At 42.5% G+C, this 12,547-nt stretch overlaps 1 protein-coding gene across 2 annotated transcripts in view; it reads left to right on the top strand.

The window, feature by feature from the left end:
- The first annotated feature begins 546 nt into the window (after positions 1-546).
- Positions 547-12,547, top strand: part of LOC117526834 — a 39,277-nt gene continuing 27,276 nt past the window's right edge. Inside the window, exon 1 of one of the 2 annotated variants that reach the window (XM_034188911.1) lies at positions 547-756. The gene's annotated coding sequence lies outside the window, so the exon portion shown is untranslated. The remainder of the gene's footprint in view (positions 757-12,547) is intronic. The other variant, XM_034188912.1, reaches the window with a different exon arrangement.

Raw genomic sequence — 12,547 nt, 5'->3', positions numbered from 1 at the left:
AAGGGTATGAATGCTTATATACATGTGATTTCTTCATTTTTTTTAATTATTATTATTAATAAATTAGCAAAAAAAAAACTTTGTCACTGTCATTATGGGGTACTGTGTGCAGAATTTTGAGGAAAAAATAATTTTGTCTATTTTGGAATAAGGCTGTGACATAAAAAAAAATGTGGAAAAGCAAAATGTTGTCAATACTTTCCAGATGAACAGTATACTCAAATTAGTGGCCATGTAGTTAATGATGGAACCCACCTTCCCATCGCCTGAAATAAAATAAATAAATACATAACATAATTACGGTGTTTTAAAGAATGCTAAAACATGTATTAGATGCAGTAAAATTCTTGTTCACCAAAAAATGATGACAACATGACAGGTTTTTTTTTTTTAAACAGGTTGAATTTTCAGTTTTTCAAGTATGTCATAAAGTGGCAGTAAACAGTTTCATGAGCAGAGAAATGGAATGGAAAGTTTAAAAAAAAGAGGCTCGAAGGCTGAAAGGGGTTTTTACCTTTAGTGAGGTTTCACACTTCTTCAGCATGGATAACCTATCAGCAAACTACTACAACCATCTCCGAAACCACATGTATGAATGTACATCTTTCCATTTGCCGTCACATGTCACACTGAGACAGGAATCAGGTTTTAGAAGGAAATGAGAGTTTCAGTAGCAGATGAACCACTCGACACACACACGCAGGCCTGAGAGATGAATGAGAGGGGCAAAAGTCTTCACTGAAACACACCAGACGGGTGAGTCCTACTCTGTTTATTTGACTGTATCAGTGAGACAGATGATGCTTCAGCCACAGTGATAACGACTGTGGTTATGATGACAGTACTGATGACACTGATTACTGACTATTATATGCAATGTATATTTATAGAGACTGTTAATTGTTTTTATTTGTTTTTAACCTGTTACATTGTATATTATATTTAAAATGTTATATTGTTAAAAGCTGTCACTCTAAAAAATCATAAAAAAGGAACATATGTATGATTTTTTTTTTCTTTTCAAATTAAGGGTTTTGAATTTTTTATTTACTTTCTTGGGACATAGACTTTTGTCATCATGTAACACATGCTCCATAGGAAATGATAGATTTATTTACAAAATATATAATAAATAGAGAAACACTGAGGGGAAATGATTTTCTTCGTCGCTAAATTGGAACTCATTTGTTTTTTAGTTTTTATGTTTGGCTTATAAATGCATCACCCTGTAACACATGTCCGATAAGACATTTTGACTTATCAACAAAGGGATATTAAAGTAAATATACTACATTTATATATTGCTTTTCCATCTGAATCAGAAGCTCAAAGTGGTTTACAATGATGCCTCACATTCACACACAACGTCAGGGTTCTGCTATGCAAGGTGCTCACTACACAGCTGGAAGCAACTTTGGGAATGAGGACTTTGATCAAGGACCTTTAGTTATTTTCTATCTTGAGAGGGGTTTGAACCAAAGATCCTCTGGTTTGACATATATATATATATATATATATATATATATATATATATATATATATATATATATATATATATATATATATATATATATATATATATATATATATATATATATATATATATACTTTAAAGTGAAAGGAAAAGGATTACATACTGTGGGGAAGTGACAATCAGAAAAACAGGAAAGATATTTATGCATTTTTGCAGATTCAGAAGTTTTTATTTTGGTACACATACTTATGTATCAGGACAGTGTCATGCAGTCATGCAAACTGTAACATTTGATGTGTTTTCTTAGTGATAAAATGGAAGCTTTTTAACACTGAAATATTCATTTGATTCATAGTAATGTTCCTTTATTCCTTTCTGTATATGCACACAACAATTTAATATTAATAATTATGGGCGTGTATACAACTGTCATACCATTAACGGACAACTACTACACAGAAGAATAAAAAAGACCACTTGAAGAATTGCAAGTGATTTATAAAATATGCAAAGAGGAAATGGATAACATCAGAGATTATAATTTATACATCAGAGTAATATGTTACTTTAAAGGTTAGATGTTTACTGCAGCTTAAGTTTTTGGAAGAGAGTATCGTGATATGTACATGGAGTCACAACAGGCATATGGTGATATGTACTGTATAGTACTGTGGTGCTAATCAGGGAATTTTTATACAAGTTTAATACATTTCGTGAAGGTGGGCTAAATCGTGATCCACACAACATGAATAATTGGATTTAAAAGTAACATGCTGGTGAAATGTCTTCAGCAAGCGTCAAGTTCAGGTAAACCAGCACAACTACACTGGTCAGCCGGCTCAACCAGCACTAAACAGCAGAAACCAGCATGATTTTTATACGGAAATGTGGGCCTTTCAGTATTTTTTAAATAAAACTCGAGCTATATATATTCCAAACAAGATAAAATGTGTCTGTTAACACTTCAAAACTGTCCTGTGTTGAAGAGCGTAAGATGGGTTTCACAGGCAAGGACGCAATTTAGAACTAGAAATTGGGGGGGGGGGAGACAAAGTGCGAAACCCATAGGCCGAAGCCCATAAGCCAATGGTTTCTAGATAAGTTCAGATGCACTCTGAGCATCCAGAACTTAATTTTAATGTTTTGAGAAGACCATAAAGTGGACACCACTTGACTTGTGCAATTTGAAACTGTGGATATAAGTACTTTATTCTAAGAATAGCCAGCATTGAATTTATTAACATCCTGGTGTAAATAAGGTATCACCACATGTGCAGAACTCAAAAAGAATGATAGGTTGAGTTTTCATTAAAAAAACAACTGCAATGTGGTAAAATGTATTCATAAATATGAAAGAACAGGCTCTTAATAATTATTAACTATCGCATACTGTATTTTTTTCCTCAAGATTTGTTTTTGCATAAGTTTGAGAAAACAACAGATCATAAGTTTAAGATAAATTACTTATCATGAAATTAATTTTCAAAGTGGCACTAATGACAACACTCATACTGAACATCATTTCGTTTGCATAGACTGATTATGGAGATCAAGTAATAATTGCAGATGGGCTTTCTGAGGTCCAGATAGCTTTAATGATTTCCTTTTCTAACTTTCAGAATTTAGTAAATTAGCATATGGTCCATTGATACTTATGTGTAGACACTAGTCCCTAGAGGCAACTATTTTTGGTTTCAAATCTGGGCAAATGCAGTCCCAGAAAATTCCGAATGTGACAAACAAGAAACAGGTGTTGTAAAACAAGTCAATGCTGCTAAAAATACAAACTTGCAGATACAAAGATACTATTCTGACATGGTTTGCACATACGACTGGCATAGCATGTTTCAAGTACACACATATATGTCAGAAGGTGGGGGGGGGACATGCCATATTCTGTCCCCCCTGCTTGAAAAGGTGGGGGGGTCATGTCCCCCCTATCCCCCAACAAATTGCGGCCATGTTCACAAGTTTCGTGTTGCGGTGGAGGATCAGAATTTAGCTTCCGCTCAGAGAACGGTATGACTGGATGTCGTACACAAGAGTACCCCGAACGACATTATATCTGATTATTCACAATGTACGGATCCCGATTTATCCAGATGTCACAATTTTCTTTTTAACTTTCCTGATTGCTCACAATGTGCTACACCTTTATCACAGATCACACCAGTTTTCAGGCCCCAATTTGGATATCTGATTTTTTTTTATCTCCACCACCGAATTTGGTTTATTTGTTTGTCTGTCTGTTTTTGAACAGCCTGGAGCCCACGATTTTTCATATATTGTTATGAAATTTTTCTAAAGATTCATATCAATCAATCAATCAATCAACTTTTTTTTTATATAGCGCCAAATCACAACAAACAGTTGCCCCAAGGCGCTTTATATTGTAAGGCAAGGCCATACAATAATTATGAAAAACCCCAACGGTCAAAACGACCCCTGTGAGCAAGCACTTGGCAACAGTGGGAAGGAAAAACTCCCTCTTAACAGGAAGAAACCTCCAGCAGAACCAGGCTCAGGGAGGGGCAGTCTTCTGCTGAGACTGGTTGGGGCTGAGGGAAAGAACCAGGAAAAAGACATGCTGTGGAGGGGAGCAGAGATCGATCACTAATGATTAAATGCGGAGTGATGCATACAGAGCAAAAAGAGAAAGAAACAGTGCATCATGGGAACCCCCCCACAGTCTACGTCTAAAGCAGCATAACCAAGGGATAGTCCAGGGTCACCCGATCCAGCCCTAACTATAAGCCTTAGCGAAAAGGAAAGTTTTAAGCCTAATCTTAAAAGTAGAGAGGGTATCTGTCTCCCTGATCTGAATTGGGAACTGGTTCCACAGGAGAGGAGCCTGAAAGCTGAAGGCTCTGCCTCCCATTCTACTCTTACAAACCCTAGGAACTACAAGTAAGCCTGCAGTCTGAGAGCGAAGCGCTCTATTAGGGTGATATGGTACTACGAGGTCCCTAAGATAAGATGGGACCTGATTATTCAAAACCTTATAAGTAAGAAGAAGAATTTTAAATTCTATTCTAGAATTAACAGGAAGCCAATGAAGAGAGGCCAATATGGTGAGATATGCTCTCTCCTGCTAGTCCCCGTCAGTACTCATAGCTGCAGCATTTTGAATTAACTGAAGGCTTTTTAGGGAACTTTTAGGACAACCTGATAATAAAGAATTACAATAGTCCAGCCTAGAGGAAATAAATGCATGAATTAGTTTTTCAGCATCACTCTGAGACAAGACCTTTCTGATTTTAGAGATATTGCGTAATGCAAAAAGGCAGTCCTACATATTTGTTTAATATGCGCTTTGAATTACATATCCTGATCAAAAATGACTCCAAGATTTCTCACAGTAGTACTAGAGGTCAGGGAAATGCCATCCAGAGTAAGATCTGGTTAGACACCATGCTTCTAAGATTTGTGGGGGCCAAGTACAATAACTTCAGTTTTATCTGAGTTTAAAAGCAGGAAATTAGAGGTCATCCATGTCTTTATGTCTGTAAGACAATCCTGCAGTTTAGCTAATTGGTGTGTGGTCCTCTGGCTTCATGGATAGATAAGCTGGGTATCATCTGCGTAACAATGAAAATTTAAGCAATACCGTCTAATAATACTGCCTAAGGGAAGCATGTATAAAGTGAATAAAATTGGTCCTAGCACAGAACCTTGTGGAACTCATAATTAACTTTAGTCTGTGAAGAAGATTCCCCATTTACATGAACAAACTGTAATTCTATTAGACAAATATGATATCAAACCACCGCAGCGCAGTGCCTTTAATACTATGACATGCTCTAATCTCTGTAATAAAATTTTATGGTCAACAGTATCAAAAGCAGCACTGAAGGTCCAACAGAACAAGCACAGAGATAAGTCCACTGTCCGAAGCCATAAGAAGATCATTTGTAACCTTCACTAATGCTGTTTCTGTACTATGATGAATTCTAAAACCTACTGAACCTCTTCAAATAGACCATTCCTCTGCGGTGATCAGTTAGCTGTTTTACAACTACCCTCTCAAGAATCTTTGAGAGAAAAGGAAGGTTGGAGATTGGCCTATAATTAGCTAAAAATAGCTGGGTCAAGTGATGGCTTTTTAAGTAATGGTTTAATTACTGCCACCTTAAAAGCCTGTGGTACATAGCCAACTAACAAAGATAAGTTGATCATATTTAAGATTGAAGCATTAAATAATGGTAGGACTTCCTTGAGCAGCCTGGCAGGAATGGGTCTAATAAACATGTTGATGGTTTGGATGAAGTAACTAATGAAATAACTCAGAACAATCGGAGAGAAAGAGTCTAACCAAATACCGGCATCACTGAAAGCAGCCAAAGATAACGATACATCTTTGGGATGGTTATGAGTAATTTTTTCTCTAATAGTCAAAATTTTGTTAGCAAAGAAAGTCATGAAGTCATTACTAGTTAAAGTTAATGGAATACTCAGCTCAATAGAGCTCTGACTCTTTGTCACCTGGCTACAGTGCTGAAAAGAAACCTGAGGTTGTTCTTATTTTTCTTCAATTAGTGATGAGTAGAAAGATGTCCTAGCTTTACGGAGGGCTTTTTTATAGAGCAACAAACTCTTTTTCCAGGCTAAGTGAAGATCTTCTAAATTAGTGAGACGCCATTTCCTCTGCAACTTACGGGTTATCTGCTTTAAGCTACGAGTTTGTGAGTTATACCACGGAGTCAGACACTTCTGATTTAAAGCTCTCTTTTTCAGAGGAGCTACAGCATCCAAAGTTGTCTTCAATGAGGATGTAAAACTATTGACGAGATAACTCTAACTCCCTTACAGAGTTTAGGTAGCTACTCTGCTCTGTGTTGGTATATGACAATAGAGAACATAAAGAAGGAATCATATCCTTAAACCTAGTTACAGCACTTTCTGAAAGACTTCTAGTGTAATGAAACTTATTCCCCACTGCAGGGTAGTCCATCAGGGTAAATGTAAATGTTATTAAAAAATGATCAGACAGAAGGGAGTTTTCAGGGAATACTGTTAAGTCTTCTATTCCATACCATAAGTCAAAACAAGATCTAAGATATGATTAAAGTGGTGGGTGGACTCATTTACTTTTGAGCAAAGCCAATAGAGTCTATAATAGATTAAATGCAGTGTTGAGGCTGTCATTCTCAGCATCTGTGTGGATGTTAAAATCGCCCACTATAAGTATCTTATCTGAGCTAAGCACTAAGTCAGACGGAAGGTCTGAAAATTCACAGAGAAACTCACAGTAACGACCAGGTGGACGATAGATAATAACAAATAAAACTGGTTTTTGGGACTTCCAATTTGGATGGAAAAGACTAAGAGACAAGCTTTCAAATGAATTAAAGCTCTGTCTAGGTTTTAGATTAATTAATAAGCTGGAATGGAAGATTGCTGCTAATCCTCCGCCCCGGCCCGTACTACGAGCATTCTGACAGTTAGTGTGACTCGGGGGTGTTGACTCATTTAAACTAACATATTCATCCTGCTGTAACCAGGTTTCTGTTAGGCAGAATAAATCAATACGTTGATCAATTATTATATCATTTACCAACAGGGACTTAGAAGAGAGAGACCTATCCTGATAGGCAAGAACTGATTCAATTTTCCAAGGATATAGGTCAAAGGACAAAGCCAGGAAAAATCCTGGAAAACTCCTTAACGTTATCATTGAAGGACTTTTCAAAAATTCATAACTCTGTCTGAAAATATTAAATTTCTTCATGGGAGTGTTATGTAGGATGGTATCCTTTATCAACTGACAAAGTTTGATCCAGATTACAGATTTTGTGGCCATTTAAATTTAACATTGAAAACCCCATTTAAGGTATATTTTACATTATATCTTCAAACATGCCCCAATCACTCTCATATTTGAAAGTGGGGTGCAGACTGGCACTCACTGTCACCTGACAAAGTTTGATCCAGATCTGATCCGGATTGTGGATTTTGTGGACATTTGAATTTAATATTGAAAAGCCCATTTGGTCCACATTTTGCATTCTATCTCAACCAAAAGCACCTGACACTCTCAATGAAGAGACTATTTAATCCACATCTGATCCGTATTGCAGATTTAGCAGATATTTGATTCTTTATAACATTGAAAAGCCCTTTTGAGCTATATTTTTTATTATATTTTAGGTTATGAAAAGTCACTTCTAACAGGACTTTGACTGTGAAATTTTTTCCAAGGTAAAAAATTGTGGAATTGGAAACTAGTGTTGGCGGTGGATTGCGCTCCATGAGCTCGGTGCTCTAGTTATTTATTTATTTATTTTTTACCCAAAAATGGACACAGTCGGGTATCAAAATTCGGCAGTGGCTGTCCGCCGTAAGAGAAGACGTGCTGGATCATAGTGAGTTGTTTCTCATCGTGAAAACAACAGTAGCTTGCTGGGAAGAGCTGGATAGGAAGTACTAGGTTTTTGTGGTTGTTTGTTTGACTGACAAAAAAAAAAAAAAAAAAAGACAAAAAGAGAACACGTTTCAAGTGTCAGTTGCTTTATTTCAGAGTTGAAGTGGGTCTGGGGAAGTCCAGATGTCAAGAGCTTTTGGGGAAAGGTGAAAAACACCAAAATGAAGACAGACAAAGAACTGTTTCAAAGAAAAGATCTTGGTGTTGCATTTCGAATCAGAGGCAGATCTGAAATCAAATAGTGGCCTGACACAGTTATGCAGTTTGACGTCATTGTTCCTCTACAAGGTTTTTCCCGGCATCAGTTGTAAAGCTGGTGGTTAGAACTGAAGTGAGTTATTCAACTCTTAGACATTCAGGCCAAAAGCTCCTGAATTGAGAAAGAGAGGAGTGTTGATGGACTGCATAGCGTCAGTGGTTTAATCAGCATTACTGTCGTCACATGACACATCTGATGACCCGACACTTTCAAAACAGACTTAACACTCAACTTTGAGCCTAGATCAAAGAATCAGAATCTATTCTATTGCCAAGTAAGTTCTGGGTGGGAGGGATCTGTTGGGGAAAGTGAAGTACACAGACCCAACACAGGGGGCGTAAATGAACGGCCAATAGGAAGTCCGAATAAATAACAATTTATTCTGCAAATGTGCACAACAACCAAATATGCTTTTAGTCTGTCAATCAATCTACACAAAAGATGACGCGTGGGCAGGCCCGAAGGTAGGAGACGCCTATCCAGAGAAGAGCTGGGACCCACGAGGTTCCACCGCCAACAGAGACCTGCAACACACCAGAGCCACCAAGTCCTGAGTCCCCAGGTGGCCACCGCTTCCAGCTGTCAGATTTGGTACTGCTGGCAGGAACAGACACAGGTTAAGGTGGTTGTGTGAACACCCAGCAAACAGTCAGCAAAAGTCACAGTTCCTTCCTGAGGGAAAAATCCACCACTCCCAGAAAACAGGAACACTGAAAACGTGCAGTACCAACAGTATACTTAGAGATAAGGAAAGTGACCTTCTTCACCTTCTGAAGGGACCTCAACCTCTCCCTCCACAGCCGGAAACCATGGGGGCTGGTACCCCAAACATACCTCGAATGGGGAGAGGCCGGTTGCCAATGAGATTTGGCTATTGTGGGCGTACTCGATCCAGGCCAGATGTTGACTCCAGGCCGTCGGGTGCGCGGAGGTCACACATCTCAGGGCCTGCTCCAGATCTTGGTTAGCCCACTCTGCTTGTCCATTTGTCTGAGGGTGGTACCCGGACGAAAGACTCACGGTGGCCCCCAGTTCCCTACAGAAACTCCTCCAGACTTGCGAGGAGAACTGGGGACCATGGTCTGAGACGATGTTCGTGGGGATACCATGCAGACGCACGACGTGGTGGACCAGGAGGTCTGCAGTCTCCTGGGCCGTCGGGAGCTTCGGGAGGGCGACGAAGTGGGCCGCCTTGCAGAACCGGTCCACTATCGTCATGATGGCAGTCATTCCCTGGGACGCAGGGAGGCCCGTGATGAAGTCCAGGCCTATATGGGACCAGGGGCGTCGAGGCACCGGCAACGGCTGGAGGACTTCTTTCTCAGGTTGGTGCATGGCCTTGCCCCTGGCGCAGGTGGTGCAGGCCCAGACATACCCCCGGACATCGGTCTCCATTGACGTCCACCAGAATCGCTGCCGGACCACTGCCACGGTTCTTCGCACCCCTGGATGGCAGGAGAGCTTGGAACCATGACAGAAGTCCAGGACTGCAGCTCTTGCATCTGGTGGGACGTACAGTCTGTTTGCTGGTCCACCGCCGGGGTCTGGGTGACGCGTCAGGGCCTCCCTGACAATGTTTTCCACATCCCACGTAAGGGTGGCAACAATAGCGGACTCCGGTATGATGGTGTCAGGTGGATCCGACAGCTCTGTTCTGACCTCCTCTTCATGCACCCGGGACAGTGCATCAGACCTTTGGTTTTTGGTCCCGGGGCGGTAGGTGATCCAGAAGTCAAAATGTCCAAAGAACAGTGACCAACGGGCTTGCTTGGGGTTCAGACGCTTAGCAGTCCGGATGTACTCCAGGTTCCGATGGTCGGTGAAGACCGTGAATGGAACCACAGCTCCCTCCAACAGATGTCTCCACTCCTCCAGGGCCTCTTTCACCGCCAGGAGCTCCTGATTGCCGATGTCATAGTTCCGTTCTGCCGGGGTCAACCTGCGGGAGAAATAGGCACAAGGGTGGAGAACCTTATTGGACTCCCTGCTCTGGGACAGCATGGCTCCTATCCCTGAGTCAGAGGCATCCACTTCAACTACAAACTGGCGGTTAGGATCGGACTGCACCAGAACTGGCGCAGTCGAAAACCGGCGTTTCAACTCACTAAACGTGGCTTCGCACCGATCCGACTAGGTGAAGGGGACTTTTGGGGAAGTCAGGGCTGTCAGGGGACCAACCACCTGACTGTAGCCCTTAATGAACCTCCTGTAGAAATTTGCGAAGCCGAGGAACTGTTGCAGCTTCCTACGGCTTGCCGGTTGGGGCCAATCTCTCACCGCCGCTACCTTGGCCGGATCGGGTGCGACGGAGTTGGAGAAGATGATGAACCCCAGGAAGGACAAAGAAGTACGGTGGAACTCGCACTTCTCGCTCTTCACAAACAGCCGGTTCTCCAACAACCACTGCAGGACCTGACGTACATGCTTAACATGGCTCTCAGGATCCGGGGAGAAGATGAGGATATCGTCCAGGTATACGAAGACGAACCGATGCAGGAAGTCCCGCAAGACATCATTTACCAATGCTTGGAATGTTGCGGGGGCGTTAGTGAGGCTGAACGGCATGACCAGGTACTCAAAGTGACCTAACGGGGTGTTAAATGCCGTCTTCCATTCGCCTCCCTTCCGGATCCGAACCAGGTGATAAGCATTCCTAAGATCCAATTTTGTGAATATTTTGGCTCCATGCAGGGGTGTTAACACTGAATCCAATAGAGGCAACGGGTATCGGTTGCGAACCGTAATCTCGTTCAGCCCTCTATAATCAATGCATGGACGGAGTCCGCCGTCCTTCTTTCCCACAAAAAAGAAACCAGCACCTAATGGGGAGGAAGAGTTCTGGATTAACCTGGCAGCTAAAGAGTCCTGGATGTAGGTCTCCATTGATTCGCGCTCAAGGCATGAGAGGTTGTACAGCCTGCTGGATGGATACTCAGCGCCCGGGACCAAATCAATGGCACAATCATACGGTCGGTGCGGGGGAAGCGTGAGAGCCAGATCTTTTCTGAAAACATCAGCAAGATCTTGGTACTCAGCCGGCACCGCTGTAAGATTGGGGGGAACTCGGACCTCCTCTTTAGCAGTCGCATCGGGTGGGACGGAGGATCTTAAACACTCCTGGTGGCAGGTTTCTCTCCATTGAGCCACAGCCCCAGATGGGCAATCAATCTGGGGATTGTGCTTACTCATCCATGGATAACCCAAAATAATTCTGTAGGTAGAAGGTGTTACAAAAAACACAATCTCCTCCCTGTGGTTTCCAGACACAACCAGCGTTAAGGGCTGTGTCTGGTGTGTTATTAATGGAAGAAGGGTGCCATCTAGTGCCCGTACCTTCAATGGTGAAGGAAGGGCCACTAGAGGGAGCCCTACTTCCTTAGCCCATCTACTGTCGAGTAGATTCCCCTCTGACCCCGTGTCAATCAGTGCTGGGGCATGAAGGGTTAAATCCCCACAGAGGATCATGACTGGGACTCGTGCGGATTTTCGTGTTTTTCCCTCGTGTGTATTATGGCTCACCCTCAGCCCAGTCTCTAAGGGCGAGCGTTGACGTTTTGACCGGTTGGGGCAGTTTTTCTGCATGTGCTCATTCAAGCTGCAGTAAAAACACTCTCCACGGGCCAGCCTCCTCTGTCTGTTTTCTGATTTCATTTTGGCCCTGCTCGTTTCCATAGCAATGTCAGCAGGGGGAGCTGTTGTTACACGGAGCACTCTGGCTTTGGAGCGTGTGGAAGGCGGCGCTGTTTCGGACCTGGAAGGGGGAGGGACGGCTTGTGTCCAGCCACGTCCTTCGTCTCGCTCCCGTCGACGTTCTTCTAATCGGCTGTCTAACCGTATGACTAGGTCGATAAGCCCGTCTAAATCCCGCGGCTGATCCTTCGCCAACAGGTGCTCCTTTAGGGCCGGAGAAAGCCCCCTTATAAAGGCGGCGCGGAGCGCTACCAAGTTCCAGCCGGCTCTCGCTGCCACAACGCGGAAGTCGACTGAATATTCAGCAGCACTCCGGCGCTCCTGTCGGATTGACAGTAGCATATTTGAAGCAGACTCGCCTCTGTAAGGATGATCAAACACCTGTCGAAACTCCCTGATAAACTCAGTGTACATTGACAGGAGCCGTGAATTCTGCTCCCAGAGCGCCGTAGCCCAGGTGTGTGCCTTGCCTCGAAGCAAATTAATCACAAAAGCCACCCGGCTGTGGTCTGACGCATACATCACGGGGCGTTGTGAAAAAACGAGCACGCACTGCATCAAGAAGTCCGCGCACGTTTCGACACAACCCCCGTACGGTTCCAGGGGGCTAATGTAAGCTTCAGGAGAAGTGGGGGGAGACCTTTGAACTACCACCCGATCATCATTATCGAGCGACAGGCCCGCAGGAGGGGTGGCCGCGTAA

Source organism: Thalassophryne amazonica, chromosome 15 (assembly GCF_902500255.1).
Source record: "Thalassophryne amazonica chromosome 15, fThaAma1.1, whole genome shotgun sequence".
Classification (NCBI taxonomy): domain Eukaryota; kingdom Metazoa; phylum Chordata; class Actinopteri; order Batrachoidiformes; family Batrachoididae; genus Thalassophryne; species Thalassophryne amazonica.
Note: the sequence above shows the minus strand (reverse complement) of the source record. Positions and strands in the feature narration are given on the sequence as shown.